Consider the following 20,316-nt stretch of genomic DNA (forward strand, 5'->3'; position numbering starts at 1 on the left):
TTCTAGATGTGTGGTAGTAAATCTCTTTGAACCTCCTGCTCCTCATCCATATTATAAATGAAGTACTTGAAGCTATTGGCATATGAGTTACATTGGATAAAAATCCATTCTCCTTAAGACAGTGCATGGCAGGGGTCAAGGTAGCAGAAAACACAATGTTATTTCCAATCTGATTTGATGGTTTGGTAAAGATTTCTTATGTCTGTTGCATGGGACTGTTGTTTTTGAGCAGATAGAGTACTCTGTGTAGCTGGGAGGAATTAGAATGAGAACATTTAGATTTTTAGAAAGCTCTTCATTAAAAATATTTTTAATTAGTGTGTGGGCAAGCTTTCCTGTTTTTTAGTACTTATACCTAATGGGGAAATGTGCTAATTTATGCATATTAACCACAGCCTATCAGATTCCCTTTACAGGGTTCAAAAACATGGGTTCTGCTATGATAGCTAGCTCCTGGATTCAATGTTCACAGAAGATCTGAAAGCCTAGTATGGGTGCCATCCAGTGATCTCCATCTGCTGACTTAGAATCCTACACATAGATGTCCATTTTTTCCTGTCTCTTAGATATTGATTATAAATTGACATAGTAGTAGTAACTTCTATATTTATTTAGTGAAGATTGAAAAGTGTGTTTTCCTTTTGAAACATTCTATGAAATTAATTATTAAATTTATAACAAGCACTTTATTTCTTAAAAGTATATGCATGATATCTTGGTGTGGAATATATATGTTCTTCTTTCTAGATATTACTACTTTAACATTCAATCCATATATTAGCCAGCCTGAGTAGTTTTACCAGAAGATAACCCTAATTTAAGGTAGATGATGTTACTGGGGCAATATGCTAGCTCTTAAAACCATTGGATGACATAGAAAAAATAGATTCTAGAAAAGAAAAAAAAAGGATTCTAGATTATTCCAGAGAAATAGTAGAGTTTACTTATGGGTAATCTTTGTCAGATTGCTATTTCTGGTACCAATCTTAGAACAATGTTGGAAAACCAAAAATGTGATGTTTGACTCTCATTTTCATTAGTATACTACATTTCAGGTGGATCATACTTAAGGTATATATCTATACTTGCTTGACCTGTTAAGGAGCCAAAGCAAAAAACTAAAAAATAATAATAATAATAATAATGTTTTGATGGAAAGGATTTTCTTTTCATTATTCTACAAGGTAGTTGCTTAGTTTGTCTTCCCACTTTCGTTTTATGCTTTTTACAAAGGTTACTAATTCAAAAGGGAGATACAAGAGAGTGCTAGGCATTGAACATGATCAAAGTACACTATATAGAGTTATGAAAGGTCCATAGAAAAATACATTATTTTGTACAACATTCACATGCTAATAAAAAGGGTCTTGTAATGATTATTTTATTTATTTACATCCCAAGTGTTTCCCCCATCCTGGGCCCCCCTCCTAGTGTTCTTCATTCCATCTCCCCTCCACTTCACCTCTGAGAGGAAACTACCCCCAAGTCTACAGGATTAGATACATCCTCTCCCACTGAGACTAGACACGACTGTCCTCTGCTACATATGTGCCTGGGTCCTCAGACCAGTCTGTGTATGCTCTTTGGTTGATGGTTTAGTCTCTGGACCTCCCAGGGGTCCAGGTTAATTGACACTGTTAGTCTTCCCAACTTGGAGTCATCCCATGGGCAGACACCAAACCCTGACATTATTACTGATGCCATATTGTGGTTGCATACAGGAGAGAATCTACCAAGAACTGACTGAGACAGATACAAATTCTTAGAGCCAACCATTGGTCTGAGGCTGAGGATACCAATGGAAGAGTTAAGGGAAAACTGAAGGAGCTGAGTGAATGGTATCCCTCATAAAAATGGCCCTTAAAAAACTGCCCAGAGGAAGTGATACTGGGAGAAAGATCTCACTCAGTAGAAGAAACTATTTCAGGATATTGAAAATATAAAGGACAAAATGTTGAAAATGATCTCTGCTTATGGTGGGTAACATTTTTACCAAGATATAGAAAATATGAATATTCTAAACTGTAAGTTATATGATAAAATAGAGATAATGGTTCAAATTAAACTTTATATATTATTGTTTACAAAACAAAATGACAGTTTAATTCTTAAAAAGTCATAATTCTGTAAAGAAAGTTAGTTTCTTTTATTGTAAAACTTACACCGCAACCTGTTTTTATGTATAGTACTCATCACAATTGTCTTTTTCTAGATTAGTAATTTAATGATTATTTTTATATTTTCAAATTAGTGTTTCTCCAAACTTTAATCTTGAGGGCAGAGACTCCAATTTTTATTAAAAGTTTCCTTGTATATAACATTAGCACTGAACAAATATTGAATGAAAAATGTATGAAGGTGCAAGGAACATGGATAAATTGGTAATATATTTTCTTTGAATGCAAATTAAAATTTAATCCTTAGAATCCATTGTTGGAGGTAGGAAGTTCTCTGGGGCTCACTGGCCAGCCAGTCTAGCCTAACTGCTGAGCTGTCAGCCAGTGAATGTCCCTGAATATGAGATGGAATGTCTTCCTGAGTATGACAACTGAGGTTGTCTACTGGTCTGTATGTGTGGACACACACACACACACACACTACCACCACTACCACTACCACTACCACCACCACAGCATAACACACCACAGGAAACCAACCAACTAACCAACTAACCACCCACCCAAACAAACAAACAAACAAAAAAACAAGGATGTATGCTCTTGAAGGTTGTATAACTAACTTTTGTGGCTGCTTTTTCTCCACAGCTCGGATGGTCTTCAGGAAACTTCGCTTGATGCTTGGTGCTTTATGTTGACTCATAAATGTTGATCCTTAAGGAATAACCCAAAAGAAGAGGTAAAACAAAATAAAAGGAAGACATTTGTTTCAGATGTACCAGTGCACAAATAATGTCTTTTTCTCTTGAACAGGCCTCTTGAACAGTTTTTAGCCCAGAATTAACTACAGTGGGAATTTTGATCATATTTATCACTACCACATTGAAAATTTGCAATGTACTAAGAAGGAAAGACATCTAAAGCTCAGAATATGAAATAGTTTATTGAGATACAGTAAAAAATGGGAGGTTAGGCTGCCTTGGAGGAAGTGAATCAATGAGGAAAACTCAGGGGACTGTCTTTCACTCTGGCCCATTCTTATATTCATTCATATTCTCTTTGTTTTTGTCTGTCTCTGACTCCCCACCTCTGCCCCACTGCATTCCCCACCTGCACCCATGGCTCTTAGCTCCTACAATGCAAAGAACCCTGTATGCTACATCTTGCCATCACCAAGTTCTTCCCAAACCCAAGAGGACAAGAGATCATGAAGTGAGACCTTGAAGACCATGAGATAAAATAAATCTCTCCCACAAGAAATGTTCCTGCTAGGTATTTTGCCATAGTAGCAAAGTCTAACCCAGTGTACTTGTGGCTAACAGAGGAGTGGAGAAAACAAGACCAAATGATAGGGGCAGTTAGCTCAGACATGGCATTCTTGAATGTTCCTGAATTCTGAAACCCTGGTCCTGTGGAGAAAACCTCACCACAGCCAGGGCTGTGAGAACACTTGTCTTTTCATCAATGGCATCTGTTTTAAGTGTAGATATGGGTCTACTTTGTGTCTTTCCTTTAGTGTACTTATGTGTGTTTTCTATTATTAAAATGCTTAATTGGTTCTGGCTCTTGCTCTTGCCTTCCTTCTCCTTCTCCGTCCCCTTGCCCCTTCCCTCGTCCTCCCCACTTACTCATGGCTGGCCTCTACTTCTCTATTCTCTCTCTCTGCTCTTCTTTGCCTCTACTATTCTCTTAACTCCCCTCCTCATGCCCTGAATAAACTCTATTTTGTACTTAAAAATGCTTAATGGGTGTCAATAAATCACATGAAATTATGTCTTTTTATCCCCCCCTTAATGCTAAACAAATGCCTTCTTTGTGGCTACACATTTTTATAATGCTTCAACCAAATACAATGAAGATTAAATAAAACAAACCTCTAGTTGTCCACATGTATATAGGTCTGTGAGCTAATTCCTTTTTCCTCTTCCTGTACTTTCACTCTTCCTGATTCTCTTCTATGAAAAAGGAGCTCTAGACCTTGCTTATTCCTTTGAAATTTACTATTCTGACTACTAGGCACCTGCACCCTGCTGTTCCTTTTGTGGAGAAAGCATTAAGCCTTTCTTCCATTTGCTTTAAGATGCTGTTAGGCTCATGCCAGGAGAATATAATTAAAAAGACAGAACAGCGGGGGAAATGTTAGACAATTACTAGGAGACATGGGGTAAAAACAAGGTTGAGACAAACTAGCTTATATGAAGAGAAATTCTGATTACCAGCATAGTTATTATTGGTAGTTAACAGTTATTGAGCATCAACAGGAGTCACACAGGGTAAAGAACATGGAATTAGCCCTCTTTCTAGCCAGGATGTAATACCCTCAAAGCTGCTACTCTTAGATGATGCTTTTCTAGGAGGAGGGTGGAAGATTTCTGATCCTGGGTAGATCTATAATTTGTATAAGGAAAAAAATTATAAAAAATGCAGGCAAGAGAATTTCTTATAATGAACACTCAATACAAATGAATTACCCAGAAGAGAGAACCAGCTTAATATTGAAAAATGAAACCAAGTGAAGAGTCTGCCTGCTTTGTGGATGTTTCCCATAGGAAATTTAACAAAATTCTTCAAATTGTGATTTGTTGATGGATCTTACAAATTCCACCATACTAGCTTGTCTAGAGAAAATGTTGAGGTAATTTTCAAAGTACTCAAACAAATTTATCAAATATAAATATAAAACCCTGGGTAGATTAATCAAACAATGCTGGGAGGCACTTGAAGTTTAAAAAATGCCTACATTTTTCATCTTCTGAGATTTCAAAGGTGAAAAAAATAACTGGTAAATATTAGGAACTAAAAGAAATGTTCAATAAATAATGCATGAAAATAATGACATATATTTTTTAAAATCAAAGTAAGAAGAAATTTTCATTTGGGACTTTCCACAGAGAAAACATTTTAAGGAGAAGATAGTTTTAATCACCCACAGCAAGATGACAATGCATGCCACACAATGTAACCAATACTTTCACATGGCAATGATAGAATCTATTAGAGCCCAGAAATCATCAGTCCGTTCTGCTCACTTACTAAGTTCAGTGCATCCACATTTACTTTGAGGCACGACCTCATTCTTAGCAGGGCAATTCAGACACAGTTACTCTTTCAAGTGTTGAAACTATTTTGGGTGTTTTTCTTTCCGATGTACATACCCCCTTTCTTTCCAAAGCAGAGTGTATTCTGTTCAGTTTTGATCCACATATTTGGAGCTATGTTGGAAAATTGGAACAGATTTAGAAAACACTCATCTGTGAATTTCACCACCCTGGACACAGATTTTGAACCTGCTGCCTTCTCTTAATGAAACTGAAATATCTGTAAACTCAAAGTTCTAATCTGATTCTTCAGGTGGCTTTGAATCTGTTCATCTAAGTAGGAACACAAAATGTGCTTAATTTAGGGACTGGTTCAGTGGATACAAGCACTGGCTGCTTTTTTAGAGGACCTGGATTTAGTTCTAGCATCCATAGTGGGGCTCACAACCATCTTCCACTGTAGATCCATGAGATCTGATGTCCTGCTTTGGCCTTTTGAGTATGAGGCATGGAAGTGGTACACAGACATATATATTCAGGAAAAACACTAATATATGTGAAATAAGATAAAAATTAGTGTTTAAAATGTATTATATATAGCATACACAAAATATACAAATAATGTTATTTGATATATAATGTTTTTAGAAACTCAACATATATTTAAAATAACTTGATATCTTTGTTTGTCTTAAATTCAGCAAAGAGGGTCTGTATTGAGGTTCTTACCATAGGCACCCTTGAAATGACAGAAAAAACAGGCATGACTACACATGCATGACATTCTAAAAAAGTCATACTTTCTAATGAATCATAAAGGACTTTACTTCATTTATTCAGTGTGGAGATTGACATAGAACATGCCTCCTTTACACTAGACCCTCTGAACTCCTGGAACTGTTTAAGGCATTTCTCTAATTTTGTGGTTTATATTCTTCTGGCTATGAATACAAGATCTTTGGAAAGGCACATGCAGAGGAAATATGTTAACATGGCAGAGTGAATTTTGTAGGTGTTCTGAGGATTGAGCTTATTTATGTGTTTGAAGGTAAATAGTTATTCTTTCTGTTCTTTCTCTTTCTGTGAAAACAGGAAGGGACTTGTTTCTATCTCTATGTATGCATAAAGCTGAAGAAGTGGCTTTTACTCTCACCTAACTGAAGAGATGGAATCCACTATTTCTATCAGTATTTGTGACATGATTTTCCTTGAGCCTCCTCCATTTTCTTCCCATATTCACTCATAGGTAAATGTTGGCTTAACTAGCCAAGTATGGTGATACATGCTTTTAACAGTAGCACTGTGGAGGCAGAGACATGTGGATCTCTACGAGTTTTATTCCTGCCAGATCTACATAGCAGGTTCCAGGCCAAACAAGGAAACCAAGTGAGATCTTATCTCAAAAAGCAAGCAAGTAAACAAGAAAACAAACAAGCAAATATTGGATTAAGTGTATGGTTTTGCATTGGGTCTCATTCATAATTATCCTTGGATGCATGCAGGCTGTATGCAGGCTGTTGGCTGAACACATTTCTGCCTCCTCAACATTAAAATTCATGCCAAACAATCCAACACTCCAGTCTATAACCTCTTGACATTCAGCGTCACCCTTTGTGGCTGCCTTCTCTTTTAGGTCTTGTTTCTGCGGCTGGCTCATAGCCTAAACTTTCTCTTCCTCAAGTTGGAGGCAGTCAAAGTGCTGTTCCTAGTTGCTTCCTAGATTGTTATTCATCTATGCTGGCCGTAACATAGAGGTACAGAATTTGAACGCAGTTTTGCAGGAATTAAATATTTCAAATGAACTAGGAGACAAATGCTTATGGAAGTAGAACTATTTTTACAGAAAAGAAAAATGTGTGAAAATTATTTTTAAGGCCTGAGTTTCCATTCCTGCAGTATTTTGAATATTTGCTAACTGTGTGAATAATGTGTTCTAAAAGCCAAATATGTTAAGTCACTTGTGTGTGAAAAATAAATTTATTGTTCACAACTTATTCCTTCTTACATTCTTATGTAACATAAACATAGCCAAATTAGCTGAAATATTGGTACATGACCTACCACAGGTGGTCCTGGACTAATAGACTCATAAATTAGCCCTGGCTTCTCAACCCTTAGCTAATTAATAAATGTGAAGGACTTAGATGTCAGCCTACTTTCTAAAAGCAGAGACTTGTGGGTAGAGGGCATAAAACAGACCAATTTAATAAAAAGACTGTATTTGATAGGTAATTAGGACATGAATACAATTTTTGTTCTTTTTGCTTTGACAACTGTAGAAGGATCAGTGTTAATTCAAGTTCCACAACTATAATTTTTGCAAAGATTATTTGGAAATCCGAAAAGTTGTGTTGGCACTCTCATGTTACTAAGGTGGTATTCTCTTGTGACTGCCTTGGATGAGCTATTGAATCTTTCTTTGGCTCAACTATCAGGCTGAGCACCTCTGCTGGATTTATGATGCATATGCACCCATTGTTGACTCTCAGTGATGTCTACAAAAGATAGCCAGGCAAACTTGATCAAGTCTGTGGTTCTTGAATCTGCCTGTGTTGAACTTTAGGTTCAGCCATGAAGGTGAGCTTTGAATGAGGACCGATCAACCATCACAGTGTTAGAAGGCAAGAATGGTCTGTCAATCAAGTTCTTTCAATCAAGGTAATGTTATGTTTGCACGGGAAATGTGGAGAAACAGAGCACGAGATGGTAGAACGATGGAGCTTGAAAGAGAAAAGCAAAATGAGATAGACATCAGAGATGAAATTCCAAGGTCACTGTCATTTATATTAGATATCAGTTCAGGCTGAGTGTGTTGGCACTTTGGGTCTACTGTCAGCTACCGGCTGACTTGAGCCACGTCAAGAAGTATCTCCTTGTCTGAGGGTCTCAGTACAGTGTATATGAAAACACTACCTAGGCAGCTTCCCTGTTTGTATCAGCCCAGCATCCAGGAAAGACTAGATGACCAGCAAACCAAGATTATAGGTTTCTCTGTTGCTATTTGGAGTAGTGATAAAGGTAAGAAAATAAAGCCCTATGAACATTTATATAAATCTGCTTTCCCTAAGTCTTAGAAGACTGTTCGCATGGATTTAGCATAGAGTATTCATTATGTTTTTGATGAAAGCCCTGTATTTCAAGCTTATACCATTACCAGTAATGGGACAGTAATCCATTAGAGAATGGAATTTAGCTAAATCATCATGGCTGTGGCTATTTTAATCTTTTAAATTTTAATCATCTCAGTAGATGAGTAGATTGCTTGGCATTTATCATCTCAACGGGAGAATTTTGTTTGCTCTGTCATTTTTTGAGGGAGTTTTAGGGATATACAAGATTTTAGAAATTATAAAAGTAACAAAATGTCCATGGACAGAGACCCATGTGGGTGGGTAGTAGTCCCTTAAGAAAGCTTGAGGTCTCGTTGTGTAGGAGGAGATGCCACTTCTGAGCTTAATTTTACTGTTGGCTCAGACAAAAGCATGACTTGTAGTTCTCACAGGAATGAGCACACCAGGTGAGCATTGCCTTCTCTCTCTGTACTTTAGACAATATGTTTACACTCTTCTGTTCCTAATTCTGATGTCTCTTCTGCTTTAAGTCTCCTCTGCCCATGATGTCCTGCTCTGTATTTTTCCTTCCAACTTACAACACCACCAACTTTTCTCCTCCTTTAGTCCCTCTGAGGTCCCACAGCATCGTGCTATCAGCAAATCTGACATCAGCATAATTGAAATGCAAGAAGTATCTTTCTGTGGTCATATCTCCAGTTTCACCTGCCCGTAACTTATTCTGAAATACTAAAAAACAAACATTGATGAATGTTTGTATCCTAATTCCACAGAATATCATTTAACTGCAGATTTAACTGCAGTATCTCAGTGCTTGGTAAACACAGGGATGCAACCAATGCCACCTTGCCATGCAGTCTCAAGGAGCTGGAGACTGAGCGAAGAGAAAAACACATTGAAAGCATGACTTTAGCACAATCTCAAGACATCTGCCTGATGGGTAACAATTTCCTACACCACTGTTATATGTGGTTCATTTACACAATAAAATACTACTCAGCTATTAAGAATGAGGACATCCTGAGTTTTACAGACAAATGGATGGAACTAGAAAATATCATTCTGAGTGAGGTACCTCAGATCCAAAAGCACATGCATGGTATGGATGCACGAATAAGTGGATATTAGCCGAAAAAAAAAAAAAAGAAAAAAGAAAAAAGTACAGATTATCCAAGATACAGTCCACAGAACTAAAAACAGTCAACAAGCTGAAGGGCCCAAGTGATGATGCCTCTCACTTGGGAGGGAAAAGAAAGCAATCACAAGTGGGGAAGGAGGGAGGGACTAGGGAAAGTGGATGGGAGGGGAGTGGGGAGAGGACAACCTGATCTGGTGGGTATTGGGTGAGGGAAAAGGATTGAAGCACTGAGGGCTAGCCGAAAGAATGGAAACATGCAACCGCAGAAGGCAGGAGGTTGCAGGCACCTCCAGAATGCACCAGAGACCTGGGAGGTGAGAGACTCTCAGGACACAAAGGGAGGGATATTAGATGAAATGCTGAACAGAAGAGAGAGAGAACTTACAGAGTCCTACCTCCAGAAGGAAGACAGGGCATCAAATGAGGGAGGGGGGTTGCCATCCCACAGTCAAAACGTTGAGTCATAATTTTTCTTGTCTGAAAGAACTCCAGGGATGGAAATGGAGAGGAGCCTGAGAAAAAGAAGGTCCAGTGACAGGCCCAAAGTGGGATCCAGCTCAAGGGGAGGTCCCAAGGCCTGACACTATTACTGAGGCTATGGAGTGCTCAGAAAAAGGGACCTAGCATGATTGCACTTTGGAAGACCCAACAAGCAGCTGAAAGAGTCAGATGCAGATATTTGTACCCAACCAATGGTCAGAAGCTGCTGACCCCTGTGGTTGAATTAGGGAAAGGCTGCAAGAAGCTGAGGAGAAGGGCAACCCTGTAGGAGGACCAGCAGTCTCAATTAATCTGGACCCCTGAGATCTCTCAAATACTGGACCACCAAACAGACAGCATACACCAGCTGATATGAGGCCCCCAACACATATACAGCAGAGGACTACCAGGTCTGTGTTCAATCAAAGATGATGTACCTAACCCTCAAGAGACTGGAGGCCCCAGGGAATTTAGAAGTCAGGTGGGGTGGCGGTGGAGGGTGGAGACATCCTTCTGGAGACAGGGGGTGTGGAGGAGGTATAGGATGTGGAACAGTTTGAGTGTGGACAGGGAGGGGAATAAAATCTGGAGTGTGAATAAATAAATAAGTAAATAAATAAATAAAAAGATAAACAGAAAAAATGAAAGGTAAAATTCTAGGACACTACACACATCTATAGTTTTTTGTTTGTTTGCTTGTTTTTGTTTTTGACACCTGTTTTCCCTTTGGTTGCTTGAATTCTTTGCACAAGGAACATAGAAGAGCAGTATTTCTTCCCTTCAATCTCTCAGAATGGGCTGAAGGTGATAGGAGAGCAGAAGCCTTGCTCCTTACGTCGCTGCACTGATGAAGTTTCACCCTCTCTGTTTGCTGTGCCAAAGATTTGGCTGCTGTTGCTGAGCAAGCCATATGGTTATGGGGCAGAAAACGTGCAACAGTTTCTCTCCTTTTGCTGCCAGTGAGTTGCAGAACTTAAGGCTACAATTATCAGAAAAGATTCAGGAAATGTTGCAAGCTATAGCAAGCAGTCTCTGGGCTCCCTGTGGCTGAGGAGAAAAGCTGCCACAGCTCAGTGAGTGTCCTAAGCAGCAAATACAGATATTCTACCACTGGCTCATCCCATGGAGAGAGAGGTCATCTGGACATGCAGATGATTTAAAAATAGATGTATTATTATATTAGACTTGATAATGATGTAACCTATTTACCATTCAATTCATTCTTGTAGCTTAAGTAATGTGTGGTAGTGAGGCTGTGAGTAGCCACTGATTAGAGGGTAATACCCCAGCTTGAGGCTGATGACTTACTGGAGCGGAGAACCCCCTCAGCTTTGCTTTGAGCTATTAATTAACGAACCAGTCATTATCTGCTGCTAACAATTGATTTAGAAGGAATTATTGCTTAAATAGCAGGAGGTATTTAAGAGGAATGTAAATTAAAACAAAGAACTGCTGGATCCAGAGGAGAAGAAAAATAGAAGTTCTTGAAATATAGAGACTAACTGCAAGGGCTCTGTAATTACTCTGTGATAAACAATCATTGTGAGGTGCATCCCTTTATTTTAGTGTGTTTCCCCCACAAATAGTGACAGTATGTCTTACAATCAGGGAGCCCACTGTCTTTGCTAATTGAGTGATGAAAATGAATGATGGTGTGGGAGGCATGAGTGACACAGTAAGCGGTCATTTTAATTATCAAGATGTTTGAGTGAATCACAGACATTATGGAAATTGAAGCAGCTCCAACTGATACATGTCCAACACAGCTCCTCTGGACCCTCGCAGTAGAGGCATCAGAAAAATGGTAAAAGCCAGAAGACCAGGAACTCTACTCAGAGATTGTGCCTTTTAGCTGTGGGACTGAAGCTATCTCCATGAAGCCTGAACATGATGGCTGTCTAAAGAAGAGTCGAGGAATTCTAACAATCACTGTCATTACAGTGGCATGGGAGAAGTCAAACCAGGTCCTACGGCTAGATGAGGTAGGCAATTAATAACTGCTGAGAGAGGAAGAATTAGTTTTCCCCAGAGATGAACATCCTGATTATCCAATATTAAGTGGTCAGCTCTTAGAAACATACATGCAGAAAACAAGTGGATGGACTCAGCAGGTTTTATTTATATGTTTATTTTTTTACATATAGTAACAATGGTCAAATAAGAATAGGCCACTAGTTGGGAATAGGTAGGTAGCATTGGATATGGGAGGGATAGGAGAGAGAAGAGGGAGTTGCAAAACGTAACTATGTTTTACTTAAAAAAAAAATTAAACAAAAAGCCATAGGTCTATTGTCTAAGACCAAAATTACTAAGCACAGCTGCAACAAATGAATGATTTCAAGGACCTTGGACTGGTTTCTGTTATAAACTGTAGCCTCCTCTCCTGAAGAATACCCTCTTGTTACCTTGACAACAAGATTTACTGGAGTTGCTTGTTTCCATGTAAAGTAGCAATGAGAAAACTAAAATAAAAAAGAAACTAAAGAAAATCTATAGCTTCTTAGTACATTATTGACCCTCCTACTAAAGCCAGTTTAGGAACTATGGTGTCAATAATTCCCCAAATGCCCAATCCAGAAAAGTTTACCTGCCTTAAACTTCAAGTACATTTATTGTCTATTATGCATGTAAAAGAAACCATGGAAGCTGTTCTCTGCTTGAACTGCTAATGGAACAAACCTTATTAATGATTTTCTTTCTTTTTTTTTTTTTTTTTTTTTTTTTTTTACTTAAGAGGTAGGTGGCATCATAAAGTCTACAACTATAATGAGCTTGCTTTGTCTAGTCATTAGGTAAGGAAAAATGTTTTCCTGAAATGTAGATGTAAGAAACATTGATTGGTAGTCTTCATGATGAACTTTTAAATTGTAAGTAGTGATTCTGCTGGAATGCATTCTTCTTTAGATGCATTATTTAAAAATGGGACTAGAGAGATGGCTCAGTGGTTAAGAACATTTATTTATTGCTTTGTGGAGAGGAACTGGGTTTGCCTCCTAGCACCCACATGGTGCCATATGCATAAAATAAAATTAAATAAATATTAAAAACAAAATCTGGGGCAATTTTTGTGCATTGTATACATACACACACAAACAGAGAGAGGAAGAGAGAGAGAGAGAGAGAGAGAGAGAGAGAGAGAGAGAGAGGAGAGAGAGAGAAGCATTTTCCTACGTATTAGTAGCCACTCAGCTTTCCTTTTATATGTGTGTATGTGCACATATGTATGTGGGTAAATCCATGTGTTGAGGCTAGAGGAGGATTTGGGGGATTTAAGGTAGATTTAAGGGCGGTTCTACCTTATTCCCTTGAGACAGGCTCTCCAATGGACCCTGAGTTGGGCTAACAACCACAAAGTCCCAGAGCCCTTTATCCTTTTCTGTCTCCACCTGAGTTTACAAGGATGGTCTCACAGACTTTTTTTTTCAAACACAGATACTAGAGATTTAAACACAAATTCTCATGTTTATACTGCTGATTCTTATCCACAGAATCATATTCTCAGACTTTCTATTGATTTCTAAGAATGAAAATACCATGAAAAAAAAAACTGGAAAAAATCATTTCTTTCTCTTATTTTGAATTTTCCCAAGATTGATTAAACACAGGGAATTTCAAAGCTCGGAAAGATGCTATGAATGAGCTTGGAGCTATTAACACACATGTTTATACTGCGTGCCTAGCTGCTGTTGTCTGATATGTACAAGGACTCTCTGTTCTCCATAGTATAATAATCAAAACCTCTACAGATCAAAGATATGGCTTTTCACTATTCTGATGTGTATATTTTAATTCATACAGGACCATGTACAATATGCCGTGTATCTATAGTGGAAGATACTGAAACTTTAGGTTTTTCTATTAGATTGACTTAAAATCCAGTATTACTATATGAGTATACTAAAAGAAATGCAAGCCATTTTACTAAATTTCATTAATAAAGCCTGTTTTAAATTTTATTTTTCTCCATCAAATTCTTTTTACATGTTGATGTCAAATTATGATCAACACTGGGAAGTTAACATTGAAGCAATTGATTTAAAACTCCGTACGTTTCTTGATATGTTGAGACTATTAACTTTCATTTTCTCACTCAATTCATCACCAACCTTCCCTTGCTTATTGAAGGACTTTGTGTCTAGAGCTATAAAAGGTGATTTTGTGTGTGTGTCACTTCGAAGAGTGTTTTATGATGCCATTGACATTAAAGTTTGTGACCTTTGTTTTGCCCTCTTTGGTGTGGATGAAATTTATCCAATCATCTGCAATCTTAATAGAAGAGGAAGATCATCTTTGTCATTCCCTTCAAGCAAGAGGAAGTTTCCCAGCTAAGTGTCTTAGAATGTCAGCTACATACCAGTAGGCATCTGGGGCTCTAGGCTGCTGGCTCATGCTACAGCTCGGCACTTGACATCCTCCTGTATCACTATGTGGGAAAGATTTATATTACAAATCTTTTCATAGTTCAAGTTGCTTTGGTCTCTCTGGAGAAACTTGACTCATAGATTGGTCACAGGTAGCATGATGTAATTGTCCTTTGTGGGGAATTTGTAAAGAGTATTATTGATTTAGCTCACTTATAACTTCCGCATTACCTCTACCATCATCTTCAGGATGCAGACAACTCTACTGTTTCCCCCATGTTGCCCACCCAGGGGAATCACAGCTTTCACTTGTGGCCCTGGCAATGACTATTTCTTTATTGTCAAGATAAGTTGATAATACTAAATGCCACACAAACCATATTGTGCAGTGCATGGAGACCATTCAGGATTCTACTGTTGGGATTCATCCAAGTCTCTCCATGTGTCAAATGTTACACTGGACTTTTGTGGGTTTTATTTTTGTTTTGTTTTTTTTTTGTTGTTGTTGTTGTTTTTAGTTTTTTGGGACAGGGTTTCTCTGTATAGTCTCAGCTATTCTAGAACTTTCTTTGTAGACCAGGCTGGCTTCAAACTCACAAAGATCTGCCTGCCTCTGCTTCAAAGTGTACAGGTGAAAGCCATGTGTTACCACCACCAGGCATGGTATGCCACTATGCATTGCTAAGTAGTATTTCATTGTATGTCCATAGTTTTACAAAATTTTACCTATATCTTGTTATGAATTGGGGTTTTAAAATATTATGCTCCATAGTTAGTCTCTACAACTCCTTCCATGGGTATTTTGTTCCCCCCTTTAAGAGGGAATGAAGTATCTACACTTTGGTCTCCCTTCTTCTTGAATTTCTTATGGTTTGTGATTTGTACTTTGTGTATTCCGATCTTCTGGGCTAATATCCACTTATCAGAGAATGCATACCATGTGTGTTCTTTTGTGATTGGGTTACCTCACTTAGGATGATATTCTCCAGGTCCATCCATTTCCCCAAGAATTTCATAAATTCATTGTTTTAAAAGGCACTGTCACTGGTTAGTGGTGGCACATGCCTTTAATCCTAGCGCTTGAGAAGCAGAGGCAGGTGGATTTCTGAGTTCGAGGCCAGCCTGGTCTACAGACTGAGTTCCAGGACAGCCAGGGCTATACAGAGAAACCTTGACTCAGAAAACCAAAAAAAGAAAAGAAAAAAAAAAGACACTGTCAATAAGACAAAATGGCAACCAACAAATTGGGGAAAGATCTTTGCCAATCCTATTACCTGATAGAGGACTAATATCCAATATATACAAAGAACTCAAGAAGTTAAATTCCAGAAAAACAAATAACCCTATTAAAAATGGGGTACAGAGCTAAACAAAGAATTCTCAACTTACAAATACAGAATGGCTGAGAAGCACCTAAAGAAATGTTCAACATCCTTAGTCATCAGGGAAATGCAAATCAAAACAACCCTGAGATTCCACTTCACACCAGTCAGAATGGCTAGGATAAAAAACTCAGGTGACAGCAGATGCTGGTGAGGTTGTGGAGGAAGAGGAACACTTCTTCATTGCTGGTGGGACTGCAAGCTGGTACAACCACTCTGGAAATCAGTTTGGTGGTTCCTCCGGAAATTGGACATAGTACTACCAGAGGACCCAGCTATACCACTCCTGGGCATATACCCAGAAGATGCTCCAACATGTAATAAGGACACATGCTCCACAATTCAGAGACTACTCCACCTGGGAATCCTTCCCATATTCAATCATCAACTCTAGATACTATTGTGGATGCCAGCAAGTGCTGGATGACAGGAGCCTGATATAGCTGTCTCCTGAGAGGCTCTGACAGTATCTGACTAATACAGAAGTAGAGGCTCACAGCCATTCATTGGACTGAGTACAGGGTCCTCAATGAAGGAGCTAAAGAAAGGACCCAAGGAGCTGAAGAGTTTGCAGCTCCTTCAGACGAACAACAATATGAACTAACTAGTACCCTCAGAGCTCCCAGGGACTAAACCACCAACCAAAGAGTACACATGGTGGGACTAATTGCTCCAGCAGCATATGTATAGCAGAGGATGGCCAAGTTGGTCATCAATGGGAGGAGAAGCCCTTGGCCCTATGAAGGTTCTATGCCCCAGTGTAGGGGAATGCCAGGAGCAGTAAGCAGGAAGGGGTGGGGTGGTGAGCAGGGGGAGGGGGGAGGGAACGGATTTGTTTTAGTTTTTGTTTTTTTTTTTATTTTATTTCATTTTCTTTTTCTTTTTCATATTTTGGAGAGGAACCTGGGAAAGGAGATATTATAAATAAAGAAAACATCTAATAAAAAAAATTTCCCAACCAGTAAAATAAAGTAAAATAAAATAAAAAGTAAAAGAAATATTATGCTAGTTATTTTGTTATCTATAACATAAAGTGAATTGCTTGATATGAGTAAAAATGGTATACATAGAATAATTGTGAAAATATACTTTTTCTTTTTTCTGTTTTTCCTATACTGAAAATAGAAATTTTTCCTACAAAATAATCTGATTATGGTTTCCACTCCCCCACCTCCTCGGAGATAACATTTACTTCCCCTTTAGAGTATACATTTTTTTTTTGTCTCTTGTTAAAAAACAAACAGGCTTCTAATAAATAAATAAAATAAGATTAAAAAGTTAGCTATAATAATACAAAATAGACAAATAGGAAAAAATAACTAAAGAAATATACAAAAAACTCATATACACACAGGGACACATATTTGCAAAAACAGGTATAAAATACAAAACCAGAAGCCACAATATATACACAGAACTTGTAAGATGAAATTAATAAATAAATGAATGAATAATAAAAAGTAAATAAAAACCTTGAATAAACATGAGGCACAGAGCCTTCAAAGATGCCATTGAATGCTTTGTATTAAATGTGAAGACTTTAAGTTTTATTTCTCTGTGTTCAGTGAGCTATGTGAATTTTGACCATCAAATCAGTTGGATATAAACCATTTCTCGCACTGAAGATTTCACTTGCTTGTGAGAGATGTCTCGTAGGGGCTTCCGTGTTATTCAGTAATTTCAACTAGATTTTGTGGCGGTTTGAATAAAAATGACCCCCCATAGGCTCATAAAAAGTAGCACTATTAGGAGCTGTGACCTTATTGAAGGAAGTGTGTCACTGGGGGTGGGCTTTGAGGTTTCAAATGCTCAAGCCAGGCCCAATGTCACTCTTTCTGCTCTCTGAAGATCCAGATGTAGAGCTCTCAGCTCCTTCTACAACCCCATGGCTGCTGGCCTAAGCGGATTTCATTCACGCAGATTTATCTTTTGCTCACATTATCTGACTCTCATGGTACAGCTTCATGTACATTTTATCTTCAACCCTGGAAGAGGATGAAAATCTATTACCTATCTGGCATATACTGGACTCTGAGTAGAGAGAGGAGATCACTGATAAAACAAAGACCATTTATTTCTAAAGCCTTTTTAGGGGAGCATTTTTCACTCTATCTTTCAAATTCAGATCAGATATGTTAAGTTTTATATAAACTGATTCTTTAGAATATTTAATTTTGATTTAAACAGTATATCATCTGAATCTATAGGAAAAACATAACTTAGTTACTTTGTTTATTAATGCCTTACAGGGTCCAAATTAAGATATTTTGAAACTGAAAAAAAAAAGTGTTTTATCATAGTTCAACTCACATACTGATGGCTCAGATGAACTTAAATTATTTTTGTTCATATCCTATTTCTACATGTATATAGTAAGTGCTTAGAAAATGTTTCCACAATGGTAGAAAGAAGACAAAAGCAGAAGCTGGCACTTTCCTGAGATGCATTGTTCTAGGGGAAATATATGAAGCTGAAACATAATATCTTCCAGCATATCTGATTAAATTAGCTGCTTATAATTTAGCTTTAAAAATTCATTTATTTACTATATTTTCACACAGAAAATTTCTCTTGTATGGTATACCTGTTCTTCCAACATCCTATGTATTTGTCATCCTCTCCCTCCTCTTTCTTTTCCCCTTCCTCCTTCTCCTCCCCCTCTTCCTCTCCTTCTTCCCAATCCTCCTTATCTTCCTCCTCCTCTTTATTATTATTGTCATTGCTCTTTGTTGTTTCTGGGTAGCATCATGCTATGTGGTCCATTCTGATCTCAAGCTCCCATCTTTCTGCCTCAACCTTCTGAGCATTAGAGTTGATTAAAGATGTGAACTCTGCTACCTAGTTTTAGCCTTCTAGATCTCAATCCAAATAGCAGAGCTCTAGATAAATAAGAACTCTACACAACACTATTCCAGAAGATGAATAAAAAGAATAATAATAGCAAATATTGATTGCCTGTTCTTTTGCATGCAGGGTCCTAAATATTTATCCTGAATTAACTCATCCAAACACGATATCCAGAATGGGAGTGCTGTATTAACATTTATCCTCTATTTTGTTGTTTAATGATTAGTTATATTTTACTCCCTATATTCAAATGTTTAGAAATCCAAATAGCACATTTTAGAGAATGTCTGGTTTACATGACAGCTAAAATCCTGTCTACTCAGAAGGCTAGGGTGGCAGGGTGGTGGTGGTGGTGGTAGAGTCTTGCAAATTCAAGGTCACTTGCAGGCAATTTAGTGAGACACTGTCTCAAAATTAAAACAAATGAAAGTAGGGCCAAGTGTAGAGTGCCATATACTAGCTCGCATGCAATGTGTACAGCTCAGGTTCATCCCCAACAACATACACCTATACAAAAACCTTTAAACATGCAACAAGACCAAAACTGAATCCAATTTGTACAATAGTTTATAGTTGTGTCAGGAAAAGATTACAAGTATACTGGATCAGATTTTTCACCTCCCTTGTGTGTAGGCTCTTTCAGCCTGTTCTACCATATTTCCAGGCTCCCACACATGAGCATCTGGGCCAAGAAAGCTCATCAAGTCTGATGTCAGTAGAACTGACTATGAAACTACTATGAAAATTTAGGCCCAGCTGGGCGACATTTTGCCATCTTGTGATTGGAATGAGCTTTGCTTCAAGCCATTGGTTTCATCTTAAACGAAGCCCAGCTACATGTAAGTAGTAGAACCTAGCAAGAAACAGAGAAAGGTCCTGTCCAAGAAAGACTGTCAATGGACACTCAGCCCTAGAGCTGATTAAAACAACCCCCCCATATTGACTTGGGATAGTATCTGCCAGAAAGAAACACAAGCAAGACAGAAGTCCTGAGCCTGGCAAACATTCAGAGGCGAGGCACAGAAAGGATGTAGGAGAATGTGAGAGCAGGTGAAGCCCATCTTTAAACCAGCTCAAGCCCATGGGAGCTGTGGCTTGGAGGGAGCTTACATTTCCTTCCCTTCTGAGCCTTCCCTGTTTAGCTCTTGGAAGCTTTCTACTGACTTTGATTGGAACTTCAAAACTTGTAGGCAGGTTCTTTGTCTAATTCGCAGATGTCTTAGTTAAGGTCTTATTGAAGATGCCATGACCACAGGAACATTTATAAAGGAAAGCATTTAACTGGAGCTGGCATATGTTTCAGTAGTTTAGTCCATTATTACCATGACAGAAAACATGGAGGCATGCAGACAGACATGGTGCTGGAGAGGAAGCTGCAAGTTCTATATAGGTATCCGCAGATAGCAAAAGACAGACAGTGGGCTATGCTTGACCATTTGAAACTTTAAAGCCGGTCTCGGTGAGAGCTGCCGTCTTCTCTCCGTGGAGGGCCTGCCTCCAGGGACCACATTGACCCAGAGTCTCCGATGAGAGCCACCATCTTCTCTCCAGTGAGTTCCTAAGCCGGGAGCAGCCGCCAAGGAGGTGCGGGCCCCACGAGTCGCAGGGGAGACGCAGGCCTCAGGGACAGGATCCTTTCAGCTTCCAAGTAACAGAGGTGGATCAGCGACCTTAGCTGCCCCTTCCCTGCAAGTGGAGGGCCTGCTTCCAGGGACCGCCTTGACCCGGAGTCTACAGTGAGAGCCGCCATCCTCTCTCCTGTGTGTTTCTAAGCCGGGAGCAGCCAGCTGGGAGGCACAGGCCCCACTAGTCTTAGGGGTCTTGCAGGGCATCAGGGACAGGACAAGCTCTGGTTAGAGTCACTAAGAACATCTAACACCAA

The 20,316-nt window shown here is 38.6% G+C and overlaps 1 long non-coding RNA gene across 1 annotated transcript; it reads left to right on the forward strand.

Moving 5' to 3' along the window:
* The first annotated feature begins 7,699 nt into the window (after nt 1-7,699).
* On the forward strand, nt 7,700-8,991 carry LOC116094343. Its single transcript, XR_004120055.1, has 2 exons — nt 7,700-7,813; nt 8,833-8,991. It is a non-coding gene; the product is annotated as an uncharacterized LOC116094343 (long non-coding RNA).
* The last annotated feature ends 11,325 nt before the right edge of the window (nt 8,992-20,316 follow it).

Source organism: Mastomys coucha, unplaced genomic scaffold (genome assembly GCF_008632895.1).
Source record: "Mastomys coucha isolate ucsf_1 unplaced genomic scaffold, UCSF_Mcou_1 pScaffold16, whole genome shotgun sequence".
In the NCBI taxonomy this organism is placed as follows: domain Eukaryota; kingdom Metazoa; phylum Chordata; class Mammalia; order Rodentia; family Muridae; genus Mastomys; species Mastomys coucha.